The sequence below is a fragment of the Triticum aestivum genome, chromosome 5A (genome assembly GCF_018294505.1).
Source record: "Triticum aestivum cultivar Chinese Spring chromosome 5A, IWGSC CS RefSeq v2.1, whole genome shotgun sequence".
NCBI lineage: Eukaryota > Viridiplantae > Streptophyta > Magnoliopsida > Poales > Poaceae > Triticum > Triticum aestivum.
Genome location: NC_057806.1, coordinates 202,100,543 through 202,125,163, shown reverse-complemented (window position 1 = coordinate 202,125,163; position 24,621 = coordinate 202,100,543).

Below are 24,621 nucleotides of genomic sequence, written 5' to 3'. Positions count from 1 at the left end.
GGAACCAAAATAAAAGAAGAACCCCAAATGCGACAAAGGTCCCCGATCGACCCCAACTGGGCTCCACTACTGATCAACTAGAACGAAACAACACAAAGGGCAAGATCTTCATCGAGCTCCTCCTTGAGCTTGGTTGCGTCATCTGCACGGTAACATAGGCACCTGCAAACTGGTTTTGGAAGTATCTGTGAGCCACGGGGACTCAGCAATCTCGCACCCGCGAGATCAAGACTATTTAAGCTTATAGGAAGGATGGAGTAATGAGGTGGAGCTGCAGCAAGCGACTAGCATATATGGTGGCTACATTCGCAAAAGAGAGCGAGAAGAGAAGGCAAAGCACGGTCGATAAAAGTATGATCAAGAAGTGATCCTATAGCAACCTACGTCAAGCATAACTCCAACACCGTGTTCACTTCCCGGACTCCGCCGGAAAGAGACCATCACGGTTACACACGCGGTTGATGTATTTTAAATAAGGTCAACTTCGGGTTTTCTACAACCGGACGTTAACAAATTCCCATCTGCCCATAACCGCGGGCACGGCTTTCGAAAGTTCAAATCCCTGCAGGGGTGTCCCAACTTAGCCCATGACAAGCTCTCACGGTCAACGAAGGAATAGACCTCCACCCGAGACACTCCGATCAGACTCGGTATCCCGGTACAACAAGACATTTCGACAGGGTAAAACTAAACCAGCAACACCGCCCGAATGTGCCGACAAATCCCGATAGGAGCTGCACATATCTCTTTCTCAGGGCACACTCAGATAGGTCAAGCTACGAGTAAAACCAACCTCGAGTTTCCCCGAGGTGGCCCCGCAGGCTGCCAGTTCGGACCAACACTCAGAGGAGCACTGGCCCGGGGGGGGGGGTTAAAATAAAGATGACCCTTGAGTCTGCAGAACCCAAGGGAAGAAAGGCTAGGTGGCAAATGGTAAAACCAATGTTGGGCATTGCTGGAGAAGCTTTACTTAAGGCGAACTGTCAAGGGGTTCCCATTATAGCCCAACCGTGTAAGGAACGCAAAATCCGGGAACATAACACCGATATGACGGAAACTAGGGCGGCAAGAGTGGAACAAAACACCAGGCATAAGGCCGAGCCTTCCACCCTTTACCAAGTATATAGATGCATTAATTAAATAAGATATATTGTGATATCCCAACAAGTAAACATGTTCCAACAAGGAACAACATCTCCATGTTCCAACAAGGAACAAACTTCAATCTTCACCTGCAACTAACAACGCTATAAGAGGGGCTGAGCAAAGCGGTAACATAGCCAATCAACGGTTTGCTAGGACATGGTGGGTTAGAGGTTTGACATGGCAATTTGGGAGGCTGACAAGCAAATGGTAGGCATCGTAGCATTGGCATAGGCAAAAGAGCGAGCAAACTAGCATAGCAAAGATAGTGGTGATTTCGAGGGTATGATCATCTTGCCTGAGATCCCGCAAGGAAGAAGAACGAGTCCAAGAAGAAGACAAACGGTCGTAGACGAACAAATCCTCACAACTCCGGAACGAAACCGAAGCTAACGAGAGAAGCAACCCGGAAAGAAACAAACAACATAGTAAACACACAAGCATAAACAAGTCATGATGCACAAACAAGTATGATGCATGTCCGGTTTAATGAGGCATGGCATGGCAAAGTGCAACAAACAATACTACAAGTTAAGTGGAGCTCAATATGCAACGAGGTGCATGTTAACGGAACACCACATCAATTATTTAGTTATCTCTCGTTTAAGCTATCCAACAATATTAACTGTTGTTAAACATGGCAAGAGGTGAAGCATAATATAAACTATACCATCTAAACAATTTAAATGGGGCCAGATATAAAAACAACAAATCCGGTAATTCCCCATATGCATTTAGCAATTTAATGCAACAACAAGTTTAAACATTTTAAATGTTGTTATCATGATGCGGATGACATATACAGGTTTTATGCAATTTTTATAAAAACGTTAACATAAGCATGTTATGAAGCATTAGTCGCCATGGCGGAATGAAAAGGGTGCCACGGCGGCGAAACAGAAATGGTGCCACGGCAACATATCCGAAAATGATGCCATGGCAACATATCGGTTCCGGTAGCTCACAGAGATACCGGTGCAAAAGGAGGCGTGACGTGAGCGATTCATGCAAGATGGTGGGGTGATCCAGACTTCCGGGTTCCCATGGGACGGTGGCACGGCAAAAGAGGGGCATCGCAAGGACGATTTGATCACGGAGCAAACGATGCATCTCATTCAACACATGCATTCGGTCCACGGACGTTGTCTCGGCGTTATACCTTCGAAGCGTGCGTTTTCGGAGCGGTTCGAGTCATCGAGGGAAGTAGTCGTTCACGGGCCGTAGTGGAGGTAGTCGTTCACGGGTCGTCGTGGGAAGTAGTCGTACACGACGTCGGTAGTGGTACACGGGTCTTCGGGCGACGGTAGATGGTACATGTTTTCGTAGATGAACTTGGCGATCCGAAGGGGTACTTGACGAAATCCACCTCGGATGTAGTCGTACCCGTGTAGTCGGACTTGACAAAAAAAGGCACACCGGATGCAGTCACGGACTTGGTGAAAATCTGAAGATGGCCTTGGCGGATGCAAGCAGCAGCACAGGGCTGGCAGAGGCAACGCGGGACAAGGGCGAGGCGACACCGCGGGGTTGCGGGAGGCGAAGCCACAGGGCGGCGCAACTGCTGGGGCTCCGACGAACTCCGGCCAAACGGAGGGAACGAGCGGCGCGGGGCTCCTGCTGGGCATAGAGGACGACGGTCGCAGGCGCAGGTGCTCGAGGAGCTCCTCTCCTCGAGCGCTCGGGCGACGGGGACTGATGGCGCCGGTGGAGATGGAGGCAGGCAGGCAGCGCAGCTGCACAGGGCTCCGGCGACGCGGAGGCTGGGCACGGGACTCGGCGAGGGACTTGCAGAGGAGGTCGAGGCAGGGACCGAGGCGCGGCAGGGGAGGACCCTGGCGAGGCACAGCCAGATCCGGCGGCGGCGGCTCCGGTGGCTGGCTGGTGGCGCGGAGGCGACGAGGAGGAGGCCGCAGGTGAGGGAGGAGGCGGCTCTGGTCGGTGGGTCGAGGGACTTGGCCGGCGGCGCGGCTCGTAGCAGATCGGGCGCGGGGATGGAACTCCAGTGGCGCTGGCTGTGCGCGCGTGTGTGTGTGTGGCGGCGGAGTAGGAGTACGAGGGAGCGAGGGGGAGCGAGGGCAGCGAGGGGGGACGAGGACCGAGCGATGAGCGTGAGGAAGGAGATCGATCGGGAGAGATCGAGAGGAGGGAGGAGCGGTCGAGCGCTGCGGGTGTGCGGCGGGCACGGGAACGAGAGGATGGACCGATTAGAGCTAGGGTTAGGAGGGGCTAGGTGGGCCTTGGGCCGGTTGGGTCGACCCAGGTGGAAAGGAAATGGCCAGAGGCCTGGCTGGGCTTATCTCTCTCTTCTCTCTCTTATATTTTCTTTAACAGAAAAGCAAAAAGAGAGAGGAAAAGAAAAGGAGGGTTAGGGAAAGAAAATGCGCAAGGGGATAATTTTCCCGGACTCGCAAAAATGAGTTTGATCCAAGAAAAATAGGAATGGCCAAGATTGCAAGATGTAAATTCAAACTCATTTGAATTTAATTCAAATGGGTTTGAACGGAAGTGAGGGTTTGGGAAGGTCCAAAAATGTTCAGATTTTTGGTAGAGTTCCGGAAAATGATGAAATAAATATTGGCAAGGTTGGAGACCAAACTTGAAGCAGAAAAGGAACGAAATTATTTTGTAAGTGTGTTTTGGTGATTCCGAAATAGTGGAATATTTAATATAGCTCCCTAATATTGGAGGATATGTTATAAAGAGAAGTCACCATGTGAGTCCCTCGATTTAAATGGATTGAAAAATCCATACAATTTATTTAGTTGAGGTTTTAAAAATTAATGATATGATGGCATGATGACATGATGCAATGCACATGATGCAAGGATGAATGCAACAAATAAAACAAATCACACGACGAAACTCGGAATAGCTGGAAGTCTTCTGGAGCGTCGGTCTCGGGGCGTTACACTAATGCAACTAGCAACAATTTAAATGGAGTTGGTTTGAACACTAGGTTCAAATTCAAACTCCATATGTGCTTTCTTAAATGCCATTTAATTGAATTGTCCTAAACAGAGGGCATAGGTTGCTCTAACATGCATGCAAATGGTACAGATGGATAGATTGGATTTTTCTGATCATTTTTCTTTATCTTATTTGGAGTTACGGTTGAATTTCTATGATTTTTAGAAGTTTTGGGTATTTTCTAGAATTTTTTGAATTATTTTTAACCCAAAAAATGACATATTGCATCAGCAATGCGTCAGGGTGATGTCAGCAGGGTCAACAGGGCTGACCAGGTCAAACCTGACCGATGGGACCCGTAGGTCAGTGACACAGCGCTGGCTAGAGTCACAGACGTGTGGGGTCGGGTCAACGGCCACATCAGCATAGCCAAAACTGATATGTGGGTCCACTAGAATTAGATTAAACTTAATCTTATTTAGTTAGCCGGTCAGTTAGGCAGTGGGTCCCAGATGTCTGTGAGAGTGTGGTTAATTAACGGGGTCATTAACTGCTAATGACGGTGCCACGTCATCATCGCCGATGTTATAACCACCAGTGTAAACAGAGCACGGCGAGGCTGCTTGTCCGGACAACTCCGGCGACAAGAGGTTGCCCGGCCAGGCGCGTTGGAAGCGGCGCAACGAGGCGCGTCCGTTGGTGGCCTCGGGCGGCGCTGGGGTGGCGTGCAACCGCGGAGACGGCGAGTTGGGCGGCGGCCGGAGCTACGGTGGTACGTGTGCGCGAGGCCGTTTGGTGCTAGCGACCCAAAGAAGTGGCTGGGCGGCATCACCTGGCCACCCGGAGCACGAAGAGAAGCAGTGCAAGGAGAGACGAGCTCGACAACAAGTAGAGCACCGGCAATGGCAGACGGCGAGCTTCGGCCATGGCGGAATCGGTGCTAGAGGACACACTAGAGGAAGGGGACAGGGGGGAAATGGAGAGGAGCTCAAGGTGCATCAGACGGGAAGCTCGGCGGGCTCCGGGAAGTCGTGACGGCGACGAATCCGTCGATGGAGTCCGGCGTCCGTGCTCGGAGAAGAACGATCGATGGTGACGTTATGGTGCTTCCGGGCTCGTGTGCTTCGGCGTGGAGGAGCTTCGTGTCGTAGCGGAGCTCGTGGACCAAAAGGAGGGGCGAGGGGAGCGCAGTGGCCATGGTGGTTCTCGTCGGCGCTCTCGGGTGCCCGTGGTCGAACGCGGGAGAGGGGGCAGAGGAGGGGGAGGGGGTCCAGAGCGAGAGAGGGGGAGTGAGAGGGGGTCAGGGGGTGTCGTGGCGGTGTCTGGGCGCGACGAGGAGGACCCAGGCAGGCAGCTGCCGGCGTGGCGTGCCATGGCGCCGTGCTTGGCCTTGCCTCTGCTAGTAGGCAGAGGTTGAAGACAAGGATGCCCCTAGTGGGCTGGGCTGGTTTGTTGGGCTGCCAGGTAAGACGACCCAGGTGAGTCCTTCTCTCTCTCTCTTTCTAATTCTGTTTCTGTTTTCTATTTATTTTGATTTGTTTTGAATTAGTAAAAAACTACTAACTCATTTTGTAAAATCCCGACAAAAATTGTGGTCACTATTTGAATTATTTCAACAGCCCCCAATTGTTTTCAGAAGTATTGAAGCATTTAAAATATTTATAGACATTAAATTCTCCAATTCAAATACAATATGATTTAACTCAAAAATCCATAAATGTCCAAGAAATATGCTCATCATTTTTGGCAGAGGTTTTCACCTTTATCATAAATCATGAACATTTTCAAAGGGCATTTTGGGTTTATTGAAAATGATTTTATGTTGAACCTATTTGATTTGATCTGGTGCTAGGGTTTGATCAATCCCCATTTCAAATTCAAAAGAATTTAAACATGATGCAACACGTGACTAGCTAGCTCAGAGCATACCAGAACTAGGGATGTGACAACTCGCCCCACTAAACAAGAATCTCGTCCCAAGATTTAAAAAGTGGAGTAAGAGGACAGAGGGGTCACAAAACTATCACAGTCTTTTTGATCCAACTGCCCTTCTCGAAGATGCCAATATATTGCATCACATTGCTCTTGACGTCTCTGTCTTCGAGATCTTCATCCAACACGATGACGACGGAAGGAAACTCTACAGGAAACAATCTTCTCAAAGATCAAGCAACTCAAGATCAACTCATGGAGTGAGACATTGAAACATCTCTTGGGCTGAGACACAAAACACACATCGAGAGAGATGGGAGGTAATAGATGACAGGGGTTCAAATTGGTAGGCAATAATTCCACGCTGGAGTAGGATGGTGCATGGTTTCAAGTAGCGAGGAGGTAATTGCCATGATTCCATAACGGGACACCTTAGGGAAAGGTGACTCGTAGAGCATTTCCCTTAAGTGGCAAAAAGAATTACTTTTGGTACAAGGATCATTGAAACTCTTTATACCAGCCTGAGGTAATCACAATCGATCATTGGAAGGGGTTCGAAAGAATGGCATACTCTGAGTAGGATGGATGATGTGGACTACCTTGTTGAAGACAACACAATGGATGATTTTTAGCTTATCATCGAAAATGGATGGGACCCATGGTAAGTCCACTTTTGATGATGATCCTTAACAACCACTACTGAGATGCAAGCTGGGAACAAAATGCAAATGTTGGGAATGATTCTGGTAACTGGGGAAGAACTCAACAGTCGAGAGTGAGTCCACTATTTGAAAAGGTTATGACATAACCGAGGAAACTGGAAGCAAATCCTAGTTAACTCCAACGATAAAACCTAGTGCTTGCGCGTGCTCTCAAGAACTTGAGCATCTCCATATTCATCAAGGTTTTACCAATATCCGTTTCAAGGATCCTGGCAACACAACATACCACCATGATGAATGGTGATGGATGATGTAGATGCAAAGGAAGATAACACTTTCTCAAATTTCACCTTAGCGAGGCCAAGGGGACAGAAACTAGATAATCGACCGAGAGACATTTAGCACTCCGCTTCTAATGTCCTCCTTGACGTGCTAGCGCAACCCATTTATTAAAATGGTTTGGTACCTAGGACATCAATTAAAAGGTAGGACTTCGGGAGCACAAAAATCCATAAGGAACAACTATTGGAGTAATCCCTACGAAATCCTTATGGGGAGGTGACCAACTTCTTCAATCAAGATACTACAATAATAGGTCTTCCGGCTGGGTGTGTCAGCCACAACATCCACTTTACCAGGTTACAGAGGAACCAATATTATAGCTCTTGGAAGACGTTCCAACCATAATATTTGCCAGAGATATAGATCTGGTTGGTAACAGGATATTCCAGATTCATCGAGACTAGAAGAAAATGAAAGTTTGCATCACAAATCGACAAGACGATGTTGGGAGATTCTCGGGAAAAGAACTACGATAGTAAGCTCCAAAACATGAGCTGGTTCTGCTACACCCCTGTGAACGCACTATCCTAGACAAGCATGACCACATGGTAGTCTCATAATAAAACACCACCGAGTTCTGGTTGGGAACCATCATCGCGGATAACAAAGTCCTTGCATAAGTCATATGACTAGCTCTTATGAAGGAACTTCTTCTCCTTGAACAAATTAGTTAGTGGCTTGGTGTGCTAGGGACACATATAGAACGAAGGTTGCAAGTCTCCAAACCACAATATACTTCGCACATATGCATGACTGACTTGGGATGATTCCAGAGGAAGCAAAACAATCTTTCTCGAATTCACGATGGCAACTTGCATCGATTGCATGTGAACTTAGAGGAAGTCGCTACTTTGATCCAAACATATGCTTCATGAACAAAACACGAAGAAATGATTACACAAGTTTCCAACACTAGCTTGATGTTCGACATGAATCATGGAGAAGATAAGATGATGCGGATGGGCTCAACTACAAGTCATCAAGGCTTCCATATAGATGTAATTCCACAATTTAGTGAACACCGTGTTAGCATTGGTCAGACCAAAAGATGTAATGGTGTATGCTCGAGGGATCAACCATGAGTACGACAACATTATGAATATCGTTGGTTCTGATTTGATTTGATAATAGCTCCCACTCAAATCAAAGTTTGGACAAGACAATAGATAAAACAATTGATCATGAGGATCAATCGATGAAGACATCATCTTTCTTCAACACACACACAAAACAAGATATCCCTTTTAAATGAACTAAGTTAGGCAAGCTTTTATCTTCCAACTCTCCAAGTTGTTGTTTGGCTTAACCAACTAGCTTAGGGGTATCCAACACAGATTCTTGGAGAAAGAGTGGTTTATTGGAAAACCAACTTGATCACAAACTCAACATATCGGTTAGGGGACGACCTGGTGATACCTTCGTGAAGATATCCAGAAAATCACGAACCACCGATATGTCTCTAAGCTCGAGAAAAATCTTGCTTTTCAAGGCAAGATGACATGATCAGAAGAGCAAGGGATTCAATCCTAACTCAAAGGTCGAAGAGTGCACCAGAAATAAGGACAAGGTAGCACGATCAATCCTTGAATAGTGATTCGATAACTAACATGCTAAGAATGATATTAATGTCCATTAACTACCAAGCAATGGAGTTGCTAGGAGTATTGATTTCGCATATCACAGTACACTTGTCGGCATTCCGGTTATAATAACACGGAACCAAGGAATGAAAAATGATGGCAAGAAGTATTACTGCGTTAAGAATTCATAAGAGGTGGTGCAATTCCCATGACATTCCGGATATAAAGATGGTAATACCCCAAGGTAGAACAGAACAAAAACTAGATTGGCATTTTGATCTGTGGAATACAACTACTTTGACCCAATTCTAGAAGTGGACGAGGTACTGGAGTTTGTTTCTCCTAGTCATTCTGGAACAGAATGGCTTGACGGACCACAAGAATAATAGGCATCGATGAACACGAATGCACAACTATTCCTGACTATCAATTGATAGACTAGGGTCGGAATACAGCTGAGGAAAGGTCAACTCAAGGAACATATAACTTTCTGAGTTGTGGATGCATAGATTAGTATGTCGAACCAAGTTCAACATGTTTCTTCTGGATAACCCACGCAGAAGAAGAAGGACTGGCAGATTCACAATTTGAATGGAGAACTCGTGAAGAGCACTCTTATTGTGATCTTTTGGTTCAACGAACTTCCGCCAAGGATGGTTCATGGTATTAGGAAGAATGATATACCACAGACCTCGAGGACTATCACAAGGTTACTAATATCCTAAAGGAACTAGCAAACAATATCAACATGAAGTAAGTAGGGTGAAACTCAGGTTCAAGAACCCAGCAATAGAATACCTACTACTAAATGGCATCACGGGATGCTTTCGAGAATGATGGCCAGAATCATCACACTGGGAACACCAAACATGGTTAGATTACTAACTCTAAGATACCCTAGTGTCATAATAACAACTCCAACATATATGTTGAGGCAATAAAGTACCTCAACTCACCGATTAGTGTGGTTGAACTGGACCAAAGGGACATCATGAACGAAAGAAGGAATTTGCAAATGCATCAGACTATTCAGAAACCTGGGATGACTCGGACAGCATAACGGCTGTAAATGCTCAACAAGATTTGAGACATCCTGCAAAATGGTGGCATAACCACTCAGCATCACAATATCAAGATTCTGAGATCAACTGTTATCACACGGAGGTAGTAGAAACTGAACTGGGGCTTGAACTCAACAATCCTAGGCAACTACAGTTTAGTAACACGTCATCCTGAGAGATAGAAGAGAAGCCTAGTTCTTAACCCCGTACAAATATAAGATGACTCATATCAGAAGGTCATGAGGATAAAGGAGTAAAAAGAGCCTTATGTTCCCTTCCACAATCAATTCCCTTATATAACTAAAGCATTTCTAGACTCAACTTCGACCAGTTTGGCTTGATAATCCTACAGGCAGTCAGGATCTGATACCAAAGCTGTCAAGACCCCGATTTTAAGTCACACCGATCTAGCCTGTAACACCTCATATCACTTTGCGGCCTCATGCACGGTATTCCCACGGGTGTCGCCTTACCATGGCACGGGACCGTTTGCGCCTTTTGGCTCACGTATATGATAGTGTCGCTAGCATCCATATGACAGGGAACCCGGGCCTACATGACTAGTCGTGAACCCAAAGTGGCACTAACTTATGGGGACATGCATACATGAATCAACACGAGCATGTCGGTCAGCAGCGTGCGAATACGGGCTGTGGCACTGGGCTAGCAGGACTCCAGAAAACCGGGCTGTAGCAGGCTAGGCAGGACTCCGGATGTCACCGCGTGACATTTCCCCGAAGGGACAGACACAGGAACGAAGTGAATCACATGTCGGCTAGTCTAAGTGTTCAGGAGCAGTAGTGCTGGGCTAGCAGGACTCCGGTGAACCGGGCTATAGCGGACTACTATGGCTCATGGAGGCACAAGACTACATTTCCCCATAAGAGAGGCTACGAAGGATGAACAACTAGGTTGTCGGATCCCACACATACCAAGCATTTCAATCATACACACAATATGCTCGATATGTGTAAATACAACATGGCATCACAACATAACTCTACGACTCAAGTATTTATTCATTAGGCTCCAAGGAGCGAGATATTACAAACATGGGTCTCATGACCCAACATACAGAGCATACAAGCAACAAGCACATGCGGAAGCTTAACTTGTCTGAGTATAGACAACTACAAATGAAGAAGGCTTAGAAGCCTGACTATCTACAAGACCCTCCCAAGGGTACAAGATCGTAGCTGAGGTATCAAGCTAAACGTCGAAGTCCACGTGGAACTAATAGCGAGACTGAAATCTCTCTGCAAAACATAAAATAAGCAAACGTGAGTACAAATGTACCCATCAAGACTTACATCAGAACTACCTACATATGCATCGGTATCAACAAAGGGGGTGGTGGAGTTTAACTACAGCAAGCCAGCTTTGACTCAGTGGCTAACCTGAACTACGACTGCAAGTAACTCTTTTGAGGTGGCGCACATGAGTCCACAAATTCACCATACCAATACACCACTATGGATCCACTCCCGTCTCCTACGAGAACGCCATCCATAGCACTCACACTTATCTTGCTAGTTTTAGAGTATCCACTTTCACTTGTCTATGAACTATGCAAGGGGTCCAAGTTTCCATATCCGAGGAATCCGGCTATTCGAATAGATATTGATAACCCTACAGGGGTGTACTTCTTCACACACGCTCTCGCCACTTTCCACCATGTACACATCGTGTATCTCGGCAACCTTCAAGCAGAAGCCTGGCGAGGGAGTCGGCCACGACCTGACTAACCAACAAGTCTCTAGTCCAGGTTTATCGCCTATTCGGGTTCCATCCGCAAGGAGATCCGGCCGGGGTGTCGCTCACGGCCCCAAATGATGTGTCCAGGGTTCCCAAGCCCACCTCGACGTATGGATCTACGCTTGGTACACCGTGCCATGGTGCCTAGTCTGTCCCAAGCCCACCTGTACCGGGTACCACTTGGTAGACTACTAACACAACCTACAAACACCAGAAACTAGTTGCAACTCCTGGACATAGATTAGGTTGATTAGTAAGTCGAGAGGGGCACTTAAGCATTCCAATGTGTGGTAGTAGCTGTTCATGGATCACAAACACAGAACTCAGTTCCTGAGGACGGCTTCAATGAGACAACCCACCATGTACTCCTACATGGCCTCTCACCGATACCTTTACCAAATCGTATTCACACACTTAGCTCTCAACCATAGGACATGTTCACCACATTCCAATTCATCCCCGATGAATCGGACCTAACTCAACTCTAAGCAGTAGTAGGCATGACAAACAAGCATGAATGAGTAGGCACATCAGGGCTCAAACAACTCCTACTCATGCTAGTGGGTTTCATCTATTTACTGTGGCAATGACATGTCATGCAGAGGAAAGGGGTTCAGCTACCGCAGCATGTAACAGTTGAAACGTTGTTGTCCTAATGCAGTTAAAGAGAGCAGGAGCGAGAGAGTGGGATTGTATCGGAATGAACAAGGGGATTTTGCTTGCCTGGCACTTCTGAAGATATCATTAGGTCTTCATCAGTGTCAACAACGATCACAGCATCGGAACGTCGTCTACTAAGAGGGGACAATTACCGGCAAACAAGGAAGAACACAATCAATGCGATGCAACAATATGATGCATGATCATGACATGGCAATATGCCGTTGATTTGGGCTAATGCAACTAGCAACAATTTAAATGGAGTTGGTTTGAACACTAGGTTCATATTCAAACTCCATATGTGCTTTCTTAAATGCCATTTAATTGAATTGTCCTAAACAGAGGGCATAAGTTGCTCTAACATGCATGAAAATGGTACAGATGGATAGATTGGATTTTTCTGATCATTTTTCATATATAATTTATCTTATTTGGAGTTACGGTTGAATTTTTATGATTTTTAGAAGTTTTGGGTATTTTCTGGAATTTTCTGAATTATTTTTAACCCAGAAAATGACTTATTGCATCAGCAATGCGTCAAGGTGATGTCAGCAGGGTCAATAGGGCTGCCCGGGTCAAACCTGACCGATGGGACCTATAGGTCAGTGACACAACGCTGGCTAGAGTCACAGACATGTGGGGTCGGGTCAACGGCCACATCAGCATAGTCAAAACTGATATGTGGGCCCACTAGAATTAGATTAAACTTAATCTTATTTAGATCACCGGTCAGTTAGGCGGTGGGCCCGGATGTCTGTGAGAGTGTGGTTAATTAACGGGGTCATTAACTGCTAATGACGTTGCCACGTCATCATCGCCGGTGTTATAACCACCGGCGTAAACATAGCACGACGAGGCTGCTCGTCCGGCGAACTCCGGCGATGAGAGGTCGCGTGGCCGGGCGCGTTGGAAGTGGCGCAACGAGGCGCGTCCGTTGGTGGCCTCGGGCGGCGCTGGGGTGGCGTGTAACAGCGAAGACGGCGAGTTGGGCGGCGGCCGGAGCTACGGTGGTGCGTGTGCGCAGGGCCGTGTGGTGCTAGCGACCCAAAGAAGTGGCTGGGCGGTATCACTTGGCCACCTGGAGCATGACGAGAAGCAGTGTAAGGAGAGACGAGCTCGACAACAAGTAGAGCACCGGCAATGGCGGACGGCGAGCTTCGGCCATGGCGGAATCGGTGCTAGAGGACACGCTAGAGGAAGGGGACAAGGGGGAAATGGAGAGGTGCTCACGGTGCATCAGACGGGAAGCTCAGTGGGCTCAGGGAAGTCGTGACGGCGACGAATCCATCGATGGAGTCCGGTGGCTGTGCTCGGAGAAGAATGATCGATGGTGACGTTATGGTGCTTCCGGGCTCGTGTGCTTCGGCGCGGAGGAGCTTCATGTCGTAGTGGAGCTCGTGGAACAAAAGGAGGGGCGAGGGGAGCGTGGTGGCCACGGTGGTTCTCGTCAGCGCTCTCGGGTGCCCGTGGTCGAACGTGGGAGAGGGAGCAGAGGAGGGGGAGGGGGTCCAGAGCGAGAGAGGGGGAGTGAGAGGGGGTCAAGGGGTGTCATGGCGCTGTCTGGGCGCGACGAGGAGGAGCCAGGCAGGCAGCTGCCGGCGTGGCGCGCGGTGGCGCCGTGCTCGGCCTTGCCTCTTCTAGTAGGCAGAGGTTGAAGACAAGGATGCCCTTGGTGGGCTGGGCTGGTTTGTTGGGCTGCTAGGTAAGACGACCCAGGTGAGTCCTTCTCTCTGTCTCTTTCTAATTCTGTTTCTGTTTTCTATTTATTTTGATTTGTTTTGAATTACGAAAAATACTAACTCATTTTGTAAAATCCTAACAAAAATTGTGGGCACTATTTGAATTATTTCCAACAGCCCCCAATTGTTTTCAGAAGTATTGAAGCATTTAAAATATTTATAGACATTAAATGCTCCCATTCAAATACAATATGATTTAACTCAAAAATCCATAAATGTCCAAGAAATATGCTCATCATTTTTGGCAGAGGTTTTCACCTTTATCATAAATCATGAACATTTTCAAAGGGCATTTTGGGTTTATTGAAAATGATTTTATGTTGAACCTATTTGATTTGATCTGGTGCTAGGGTTTGATCAATCCCCATTTCAAGTTCAAAAGAATTTAAACATGATGCAACACGTGACTAGCTAGCTGAGAGCATACCAGAACTAGGGATGTGACAGGTTAGAGGTTTCTGGGCCGAGCTCGCATGCCACGGGCCTCTAGGGTTCGGAAGTAGTATCTGGAGAAGAGTCCGTCCTTGCAATGATTGCCAGAGATGCTATTTCTCTCGGTGTTGAGCTCTAAGGCCGTAGAGAGTCCGGTGGGCTCTAGACTCCCGTCTTCAGACCTGATGACGCACTCCGGATCTAAGGCTGGAGCGGTGGTTGAGGCCATGAACCCTTGGAAGATCAAGTCTCCTCGGATATCAGCGACATAGTTTAGATTTCCAAAACTGATCTGGTGACCAGGGGCGTAGCTGTCGATCTGCTCCAGGTGGCCAACCGAGTTGGCACGTAGTGCGAAGCCGCCGAATACAAAGATCTGGCCGGGAGAAAAATCTCCTTCGCGGCAGTATTATTGTAGATGATTGATGGAGCCATCGAGCCTTTCGATGACGACACATTGGAACTCTCAATGAAAGCACCAATGTCGGTGTCAAAACCGGCAGATCTCGGGTAGGGGGTCCCGAACTGTGCGTCTAAGGATCAATGGTAACAGGGGACAAGGGACACGATGTTTACCCAGGTTCGGGCCCTCGTGATGGAGATAATACCCTACGTCCTGCTTGGTTGACTTTGATGAGTATAGGGGTTACAAGAGTTGATCTACCATGAGATCATAATGGCTAAACCCTAATTGTGTAGCATGTATGATTATGATTGTGATCTAGCCTCTACGGACTAAACCCTCCGGTTTATATAGACACCGGAGGGGGCTTGGGTTGTACAGAGTTGGTTTACAGAGAAAGGAATATCCATATCCGCACGCTAAGCTTGCCTTCCACGCCAAAGGAGAGTCCCATCCGGACACGAGGTAAGGCCTTCTATCTTGTATCTTGACGGTCCATCTATCCGGCCAACATCGCGTAGCTCGGACACCCGAGGACCCCATAATCCAGGACTCCCTCAGCCGCCCACTTGGCTTTGCCTATCTTGGGCGTCATAGCGACCCAGAGGGGATGGAGGATTAAGGGCAATGAGGGAGCGGCGACGGCGAGCAAAGGCAAGAGCTGGAGGAAGAAGAAGGGAGCGACGGTTCCGAGATTGGGAAAGGCACAGGGGGTAAATGAGCAGTGCGCCTGCGATTTTCATTTTTATGGGGAAGGCGCAGGCTGCCTCTTTACCATTTACCACAACGTGACGCAAGCAGGCCGCAACCACCCCACGCATGATCCCCAAGTCACGCATTCAACACGTGTCATGGGATAGCGCAACTGGCGAGGGAGTTACTGCGATAAAACTCTGCCACACGTACCCAAGCACCGTTCTGGGCCTAGCCCAATAACACTCCACGCTTATGTGTGGCCCAGGCCCGGGGGCTCCTGTCGGTGTACAAAAGTAGGGGTCCTTTTTGTACCCCTTTACTTGTGCGTGGGCAGTCACAGGCACACGCCTGCGGCCACGCTTGGTGGGGCAGATGAAGCGAAGACACAAGACTACCAAAGCAGCACCAAGCCGAAGCCGCGAGGAGCAGAGGGGCAAGGTGGGCTTTCCCCGGCAAGAGCCTTGCCGGGGCACCTTACGTAGCCCCGGCAAGAGCCTTGTTGGGGCAACTTGCCCAACACCAGCAGAGCCACCACCCTTGAGCCTTAGAGTTCCGACACCATCGACAACATTGGAACCAAGGCTCGGGAGGCGCCTGCATGGTGGCATGCGGCTCTTTGGAAATACCAAGAACTGACAAGACTAGATGAGTACCAGAAGACGGAAATCCCCTACCAAGATCCTTGCCGGGGACGCTCACGAGACCCCCGGCAAGACCCTTGCCGGGGACACCTGCGAGACCCAGGCAAGGCCCTTGCCGGGGACATCCATGGGGCCGCAGCCAGGCCACAACCTGCCAAGGCTCCACCGCCATTCCAACATAGCAGTCAACCCGCCGATGAGGCACCCACCTGCGTGGCTACGTGTAGCTTCCAAACCAACTCAGCGAGCACCTACTTTCAAGACTCCGCCACCGCAACGAGATGAGCTTCCTTGCCGTCCCCGATAAATTGAGGGGGCACGTCAGCAGCGCATTAAATGCGTTTGTCCTACAGTACCGGACGATAAACTTGTATACAGTACAAACTTTCCACCTCTTGTGTGCCACTATGGAGACCCCTTTGGCTATAAAAGGAGGCCCGAGGCATACTAGAGGGGGATTCAAACTTTTTGGACCCTGTATGCTTTGTGGCTAGTCCAAGAACACTAGATAAAAACAAACTAGTAGGAGAAGGGTATTATGCATCACTTGCGGCCCAAACCTGGATAAATTCCCCCATGTTGATGTTCTAAACCCGCTCTTTCCATAGCCCCACGCCCCCCAACCGTAGAAGGGATTCCCTGAGATCCCATAGGTGTCGTTCTCACCGATAAAACTCTAGGATAGATCGAACGGAAAAAATAGCTTTGTGTTATTTTAGTATGAACTCTTGAATAGATCAAACAGAAAGAATAGCTTTGAGGTGGTTTCACACCCAACAAACAATTCCTATCTTTGGTTCTCCGCTAATAGGAACTCAGGAGTGACTCTTCGTTGCACTTTGAGGGATAATCATATGATCCAACTATGTTAGCACTGTTGAGAGGTTGCACTAGTGAAAGTACGGACCCTAGGCCTTGTTTTCAAGCATGGAAATACCATTTTTGTGCCTGTTTTCTATTTGCTACCTTGCAGTTTTTATTTATTCAGATTATAAAATATAATTCTACCATCAATATTACACTTTTATCACCATCTCTTCGCCGAACTAGTGCACATATACAATTTGCCATTGTATTGGGTGTGTTGGGGACACAAGAGATTTCTTGTATTTGGTTGCAAGGTTGTTTAAGAGAGACCATCTTCATCCTACACCTCTCACAGATTGATAAACCTTAGGTCATCCACTTGAGGGAAAATTGCTACTGTCCTACAAAACTCTGCGCTTGGAGGCCCAACATGTGTCTACAAGAACAAAGTTGCGTAGTAGACATCAAGCTCTTTTCTGGCGCCATTGCCATGGAGGTGAGTGCATGAAGGTATATCTTTAGATCATGCAATCGAATCTTTTAATTTCTTGTTTATCACTAGTTTGGTTTATAAAAAGAAAACTACCAAAAAATGGAATTGAGGTTGCATCATGTTATTGGTCATCTTTATAATATCTTTCTCGAAAATGATGGTTTGGAAAATTGTGCTCAATTGTTAGAAGAATAAGTCAATAAAATGTTTGGCACAAAATATTTGAATGATGAGCATGATTGCAATGTTGTTAGTATAAATTCTTTGAATATCCAAAATGCTAATGATGATTGCACAAGTCATGACAAAAATGTTTCTTATAAGCATGTCAATTTTTGTGGAGTGAATTGGGAATGCATTTGCACACCAAAAAGGGAAGATAGATTTTGTAAGAAGCATAAATAATTATAAATGAAAGAGTTGCAAGAGAGGCTAGATGATTGTGCTGAAAGATGTAATTTTTTCGCCATCCTCGTGAACTTTGCAATGAACATGGTCATTTAAATCTCCAATGCAAATTGTTTCATGATCAAATCGTGTTGAAAAATTGTGATAACATGATTTCCCTTGAGCATCATAAAGATCTTAGTATTCTTTTGGGGTATGAAGAAATGAAACATATAACTAATGGTTTTCCAAATCCCGGGAGATTTCTTGATTTTGATCTAGAGCAAATTTATATGTTTTGTGCGGTAAGTTGCATTGAGAATCCTTATATTGCCAACTATCTAAAGACAAGAAAACAAAAGTAATATGAAGAGAGTACTAACGAAATGGAAAATATTTCCCAATACCCTCCTAGTGTTTATGATGATGAATCAGGTAACGAGGAGGAGCTTCTTATCCAACCAATCTCATCAATAAGAAGCTTGAAAAGATTAATTAAACCCACACATGATGTGGTGAAGAAGAAGAAAAGAAGAAAGAATAGAGGTAAAAAGGTATCTCTCCCAAATAATGTTGCTCCTATTATTGCTATGCCTCATGAAAATGAATCAAAAATAATTGTGGAAGATGATGCACTTGATGATGATTCTGTTATGCCTATTTCTTGTTGTGATGATTATGATTGGGAAGATAATGATACTTCTTATAATCTTGGAAATCTTTTTGGCACCAACTTGGGAAATTATGATGATAGCAATTGTTATACCATTGGTGCTATTCATACTATTATTGATAATAATGATTGTGATGATATGCAAAACCACAAGCTTGGGGATGCTATGTTTAATGAGTATGATATGTTTGTAGATTTATTTGCTGGAAATAGTGCTTGTCCTAATCTTGGGGATGCTTTGCTTAATGAATATGATCCTTTTATTCCTTCTACTTTTGATAAGAAATTTTATTATGATGATAGCATGCCTCCTATTTATGATGACTACATTGATGAAAGTGGGTTTGGAAGAGTGTCAACTCTAGGTAGTAGTGGTCCCACTATTTTGGAGGGTGTTGAATCTTATTACAATGTTTATGAAAGTGGATTTGGAGATGTCATGACTTTATTTAGTGATACATCCACTATTTTGGAAGAGGTTTAAATTGACTATGACAATAAAGTTGTTGTCTATGATGATTATTATGAGGACATGTATGCCATAAGGAGTGATAATTCTTCTATGCTTGTGCATCATGAAAAGAGTGTTGAATGTGATAATTATATTGTTGAATCCATTCAAGATGTTTCTGAAAATTATTATGAGGAAGGAACTTATGCTCTTACTTATCTCAATAATATCAGGTTTCTTCTTTGTGTGTTGATTGCTTTGAAGTTGCACTTGTTTTGCTTTCCTATGGTAGTTGATTCTTGTTCCCATAAGTTGTTTGCTCACAAAGTCCCAATGCATAGGAAGTGGGTTAGATATAAATGTGCTAGTCATATGCTTCACGATGCCCTCTTCATGTTTCAATTCTTATCTTTTATGCGAGCATCATTGAAATCATCATGCCTAGCTAAAAGGCACTAAAGAAAAGTTCTTGTTGGGAGACAACTCAACACTTTTACCTACTGTTTTGGTGTGTTCACATGATTATGATACTGTAGTAATCATTTTTATTGCTTTTGTTCCAATAAAGTGCCAAGTAAGACCTTTGCGATGGCTTACGGTGATAGTTGATTTGATCTTGCTGAAAAACTGAAACTTTTGAGCTCAGGAAAATAATTCTAAATTTTAACAGAAGCCTGATAAAATGATGATTCTTTTTGCAGAAGATCAACAGACAAATTTCTCAGGTTTTCCTAATTTTTCAGAATTTTTTGAGTGGCATAAGTATGGCTTGAGTATAGATTACTACAGACTGTTCTGTTTTTGACAGATTCTGTTTTCAATGCATAATTTGCTTATTTTCTAGTTTCCATGGCTTATATTGCTCAATGTAAATTGTGGAAATGATTTGCTACAGTAGGAATTATTTGAGAAAAATTATGAATCTTGTCTTTGGCAGTACCAAAGTGAAATGGTTTCCTCTTTATCATACTAACCTATCTCACAAAGTTCCATTAAGTTTTGTGTGATTGATGTTTTCAAGTTTTGGGTGAGATGTCGATATGAGGAGAATAAGGAGTGACAATACCGTAAGCTTGGGGATTCCCAAGGCACCCCAAGTTAAAATCTAAGGAAGATCCAAGCAACTAAGCTTGGGGATGCCCCGGAAGGCATCCCCTCTTTCGTCTCCAACATTATCGGTAACCTCACTTGGAGCTATGTTTTCATTCGTCACATCATATGAGTTTTACTTGGAGCATCCTTTTATTTTGTTAGCATTTTCTTGCTGTTATTTAGAATAATGTTTTGCATCTTTTATTACAATAAAAATGTCAAGTACAGCCTTTGCCATGCATGCTTATTTTGCAAGTCTACTTGTTGCTGTTTCAAAACAGAAAGTTTACCGATGTTGCAAAAATTCCCTAGAAAAGTCAGACTGTGATAAAATGTTGAAACTTTTTGCAATGAGCTCTGATAAATTTTCTACTGTGTGGAAAATTTTAATAAGTTTTTGAGTTACGGAAGTATTGATACTCTTGGATTCTTTATAGACTGTACTATTTTGGCGGATTGATGTTATTTTTGCATTGTTTGCATATGTTTTCTTGTTTAATGATTCTATTTGTGGATAGGAGTATTAAATATGCAGGGGAATTTAGTGTGCCATGTTGAATAATAATTTTAGTTATTTGCTATAGTAGATAATGATAAGGTTTTTGCACTGGTTTATACTAACTTATCTCACGAGTCCTTGTTGATTTTTGTGTGGATGAAGCTTTTGAGATTTAGGAAAACTGTGATATGAGAAGAATTAAGGAGACACAAAAGCTCAAGCTTGTGGATGCCCAAGGCATCCCAAGATAATATTTCAAGAGGTCTCAAGCATCTAAGCTTGGGGATGCCCCAGTAGGCATCCCACTTTCTTCTTCAACAATTATCGGTTACTATCGGTTGAGCCTAAGTTTTTGCTTCTTCACATGATGTGTGCTATTCTTGGAATTCATTTTATTTTGTTTTGCTTGATGTTTTAATAAAATGCTTATATATTAAAGTTTTTGAATAAGAGAGAGTCCTCAAATAGCAACCTATTTACATAACTACTCGCTTGATCTTCACTTATATCTTTTCGGAGTAGCTTATCATTTACTCTTGTGCTTCACTTATATCCTATGAATAAATTGTTGAATGAATTGAATATCATGAAGTTGAAATTATATCATGCCTAGTGGTACCTTCACAGTGGGTTTAGAAAGTGAAATCTTTTGAAGCTTAACAATCACAATATTGGTCATACAAGCAATTCATGAATAATTAGTATAAGGAAGAGAACTTTCACATGCAACTACACTATCTTGGAAATCTTTTGCGATTGTGAACCCCATCAAAATATTATGTGCCAAAACTGTTCAGGTTGGAGAAGGAAGACAATGTAATGGTTTATGTTTGTTCATATTCACATAGAAGTTACATTGTCATAGATCCTTCAACATGTGGTGCTTTCCCCCCATCCTTGCTAGCCAAAAATTCCGCACCAAGTAGAGATACTACTTGTGTATCCAAAATCCCTTAAACCCAAATCTTATTTTCAAGAGTCCACCATACCTACCTAAGGATTGAGCAAGATCCTTCCAGTAAGTTGCCATCGGTGCAATAAGGCAATAAAATTTTCTTCTAAAAGTGTTAGATCATTTAGTGTAATAGAAAATTGAGCATTGTACGAACTTGTGATGGCAAAGAATAAAAGCGACAGACTGCATAATAAAGGTTTCTATCATAAGGGGCAATATAACGTGATGTTCTTTTGCACTAAGGGGTTGAGCATAAGAACAAATAAGCGCATGGCAACCTGTGCTTTCCTCTGCGAAGGGCCTATCTTTTAATTTTATGTATTTACTTTTATGAAAAGAGTCAAAGTTCTTCTCTCTATTCCCTTTTATTTTTCTCTTTTGGCAAGCATCATGTGTTGAGGAAAGATCTAGGCACATATCTGCAGTTGGATATGGGTAGCATGAGCTATTATTGCTGACATCACCCTTGAGGTGAATATGTTGGGAGGCGAAATTATCAGACCCTATCTTTTTATGTGTTTAGTTGAAATGTTTTGCTCATGTGTATGCGGTGAGTGTTAGCAATCACAGAAGAGTATATGATGGTTGAGTATGTGGAGCTCTTAAGTTGAATTGCAGTTGCTTTGTAACCGAGAACATAGGTTGTTGAGTTTCAAGAGAATTTGTTGTTTGAACCTTAACATGTGAATTGGTTGCTACTTTAAACATGAGAAATTTTATAAGAAAGAGTTGTTGTGATGATGCTAGGAAAAGTGATTGAAATTATCATTGATCAAAGTTATGCACTTTGGTAGCATTCACACTTCATAAATTATTTCTTTTATCATTTACCTACTTGAGGACGAGTAGGAATTAAGCTTGGGGATGCTGATACTTCTCCAACATATCTATAATTTATGAATTAATCATGCTCTTATATTATCATAGCAACTTTATATCATTTTTGGGACTAACCTATTGACCCAGTGCCCAATGCCAGTTGTTGTCTTTTGCTTTATTTTTACATCACAGGAAATCAATATCAAACGGGGTCGAAACACAGCGAAACTTTTTGTGGATTTTTTATGGACTAGAAGAGCACTAGTGGGCCAAAGAAGCACCTTGGGGGGGGCTAGGGGGGCACAACCCACCAGGGCGCGCCCAGGTGGGTTGTGCCCACCTCGGTGGCCTCCAGCACCCCCTCTTTACCCTATAAATTCACAAATATTCCAAAAACCCTCGGGTTTAACCTAGATCGGAAGTTCTGCCGCTACAAGGCTCTATAGCCATCAAAAACCAATCTAGACCCTTTCCGGCACCCTGCTGGAGGGGGGAATCATCACTGGTGGCCATCTTCATCATCCCAGCGGCCACCACCATGAGGAGGGAGTAGTCCACCCTCGGGGCTGAGGGTTTGTACCAGTAGCTATGTGTTTAATCTCTCTCTCTCTCATGATCTATATAATGGGATTTGTTAATATAGTCGGATCATATGATGTTTCTCCCCTCTATACCCTTGTTGTGATGAATTGAATCTTTACCCTTTGAAGTTTTGTCTTGTCGGATTGAATATTCAGATATGAGAACACATGATGTATGTCTTATGGTATGAATACTTGAGGTGACGATGGGGTATCATATTGATTCACTTGATATGTGTTTTGGCATTCAACTCGTGGATTCACGAAGTGACATTGCGGTAATCTATGCATAGGGGTTGATGCACGTTTTTATTATCTTTTCTCCGATAGAAACTTTGGGGTCTCCTTGTAGTTCTTTGTGTTGGGTTGAGTATTATGAATACGAATTTTCTTTGGTATTATTTTAGTACGAACTCTAGGATAGATCGAACGGAAAAAATAGCTTCGTGTTATTTTAGTACGAACTTTTGAATAGATCGAACGGAAAGAATAGCTTTGAGGTGGTTTCCTACCCTACAAATAATTCCTATATTTTGTTCTCCGCTAATAGGAACTCAGGAGTGACTCTTCATTGCACTTTGAGGGATAATCATATGATCCAACTATGTTAGTACTATTGGGAGGTTGCTCTAGTGAAAGTACGGACCCTAGTCCTTGTTTTCAAGCATTGCAATACCGTTTTTGTGCTCGTTTACTATTTTCTACATTGCTGTTTTTATTTATTCAGAATATAAATATATAATTCTACCATCAATATTACACTTTTATCACCATCTCTTCGCTGAACTAGTGCACCTATTCAGTTTGCCATTATATTGGGTGTGTTGGGGACACAAGAGATTTCTTGTATTTGGTTGCAGGGTCATTTGAGAGAGACCATCTTCATCCTACACCTCTCACGGATTGATAAACCTTAATTCATCCACTTGAGGGAAAATTGCTACTGTCCTACAAAACTCTACGCTTGGAAGCCAACACGTGTCTACAAGAATAAAGTTGCGTAGTAGACATCACCGCATAACATATAACAGTGAGCTGTTAGTATATTTGAAGTACATCAGGCAGGTGATGTTGGACGGGTTTAAAGGTGAAAAGTACCTAGGCCATGGCGGGTTCTTGGCATCTTGCCAGACAGTGGGAATCAGGTTAGAAACATCAAGGGTGATGACACTGCGCTGGCTGTCGAGGTCCGGTAAGCAGATCTAGGACCATCGAGTAGGGTGTTTGTGGAGTGGCTCCGGTAGGGTGGACTACGGTGTGGTTGAAGTGGATCTAAGGCCGTGGACGAGGGCGTCGATGAAGCTGCTCCAGTGGTTGGGTTCAGGATGGTGTCGACGATGCGGATCTGCGGCCGTGGACGAGGCATCAGAAACTGCTCTGGTAGGTTGGACAAGGGTGCGATGAAGCGGATCTGAGGCCGTGGACATGTGAGTTGGCAAAGCAGCCCCGGTAGGGTTGAGAATGGTATAGGAGAAGCTACTCCGGTAGGGTTGATGATGGTGTCGGCGAAGCGGCTCCGATAGGGTTGAGGCAGGTGTCGGCGAAGAGGATCAGAGGCTGTCGACGGGGGCGTTGGTGGGGCAGCTCCGGGGGGTGGACGAACTGTCGCCGATGGGGAGTACGAATGAGCCGTTGCAGATGCATTGCGGTTGATGAGAGTACCGGTGAAGTAGATCCGGCGTCGTGGACAAGGCCGGCATTGAATGGGTTGTGGTACAGTGGTGGATCAACTATCTACTTGTTTCTAGGGGAGGTGGGTCGGCTAGATGCAGCCGCATAAGCAGATCTAATGAGGTGGACGCCGCTGGAAGTGAATGGGCTCCGGTACACCGGTGGATGAGCAGTCTAGGGTTTCGAGAGGGGAGGGGTAGAAAGGCCGATGAAGTATGGACGGCGTGATGTAAGATGCTC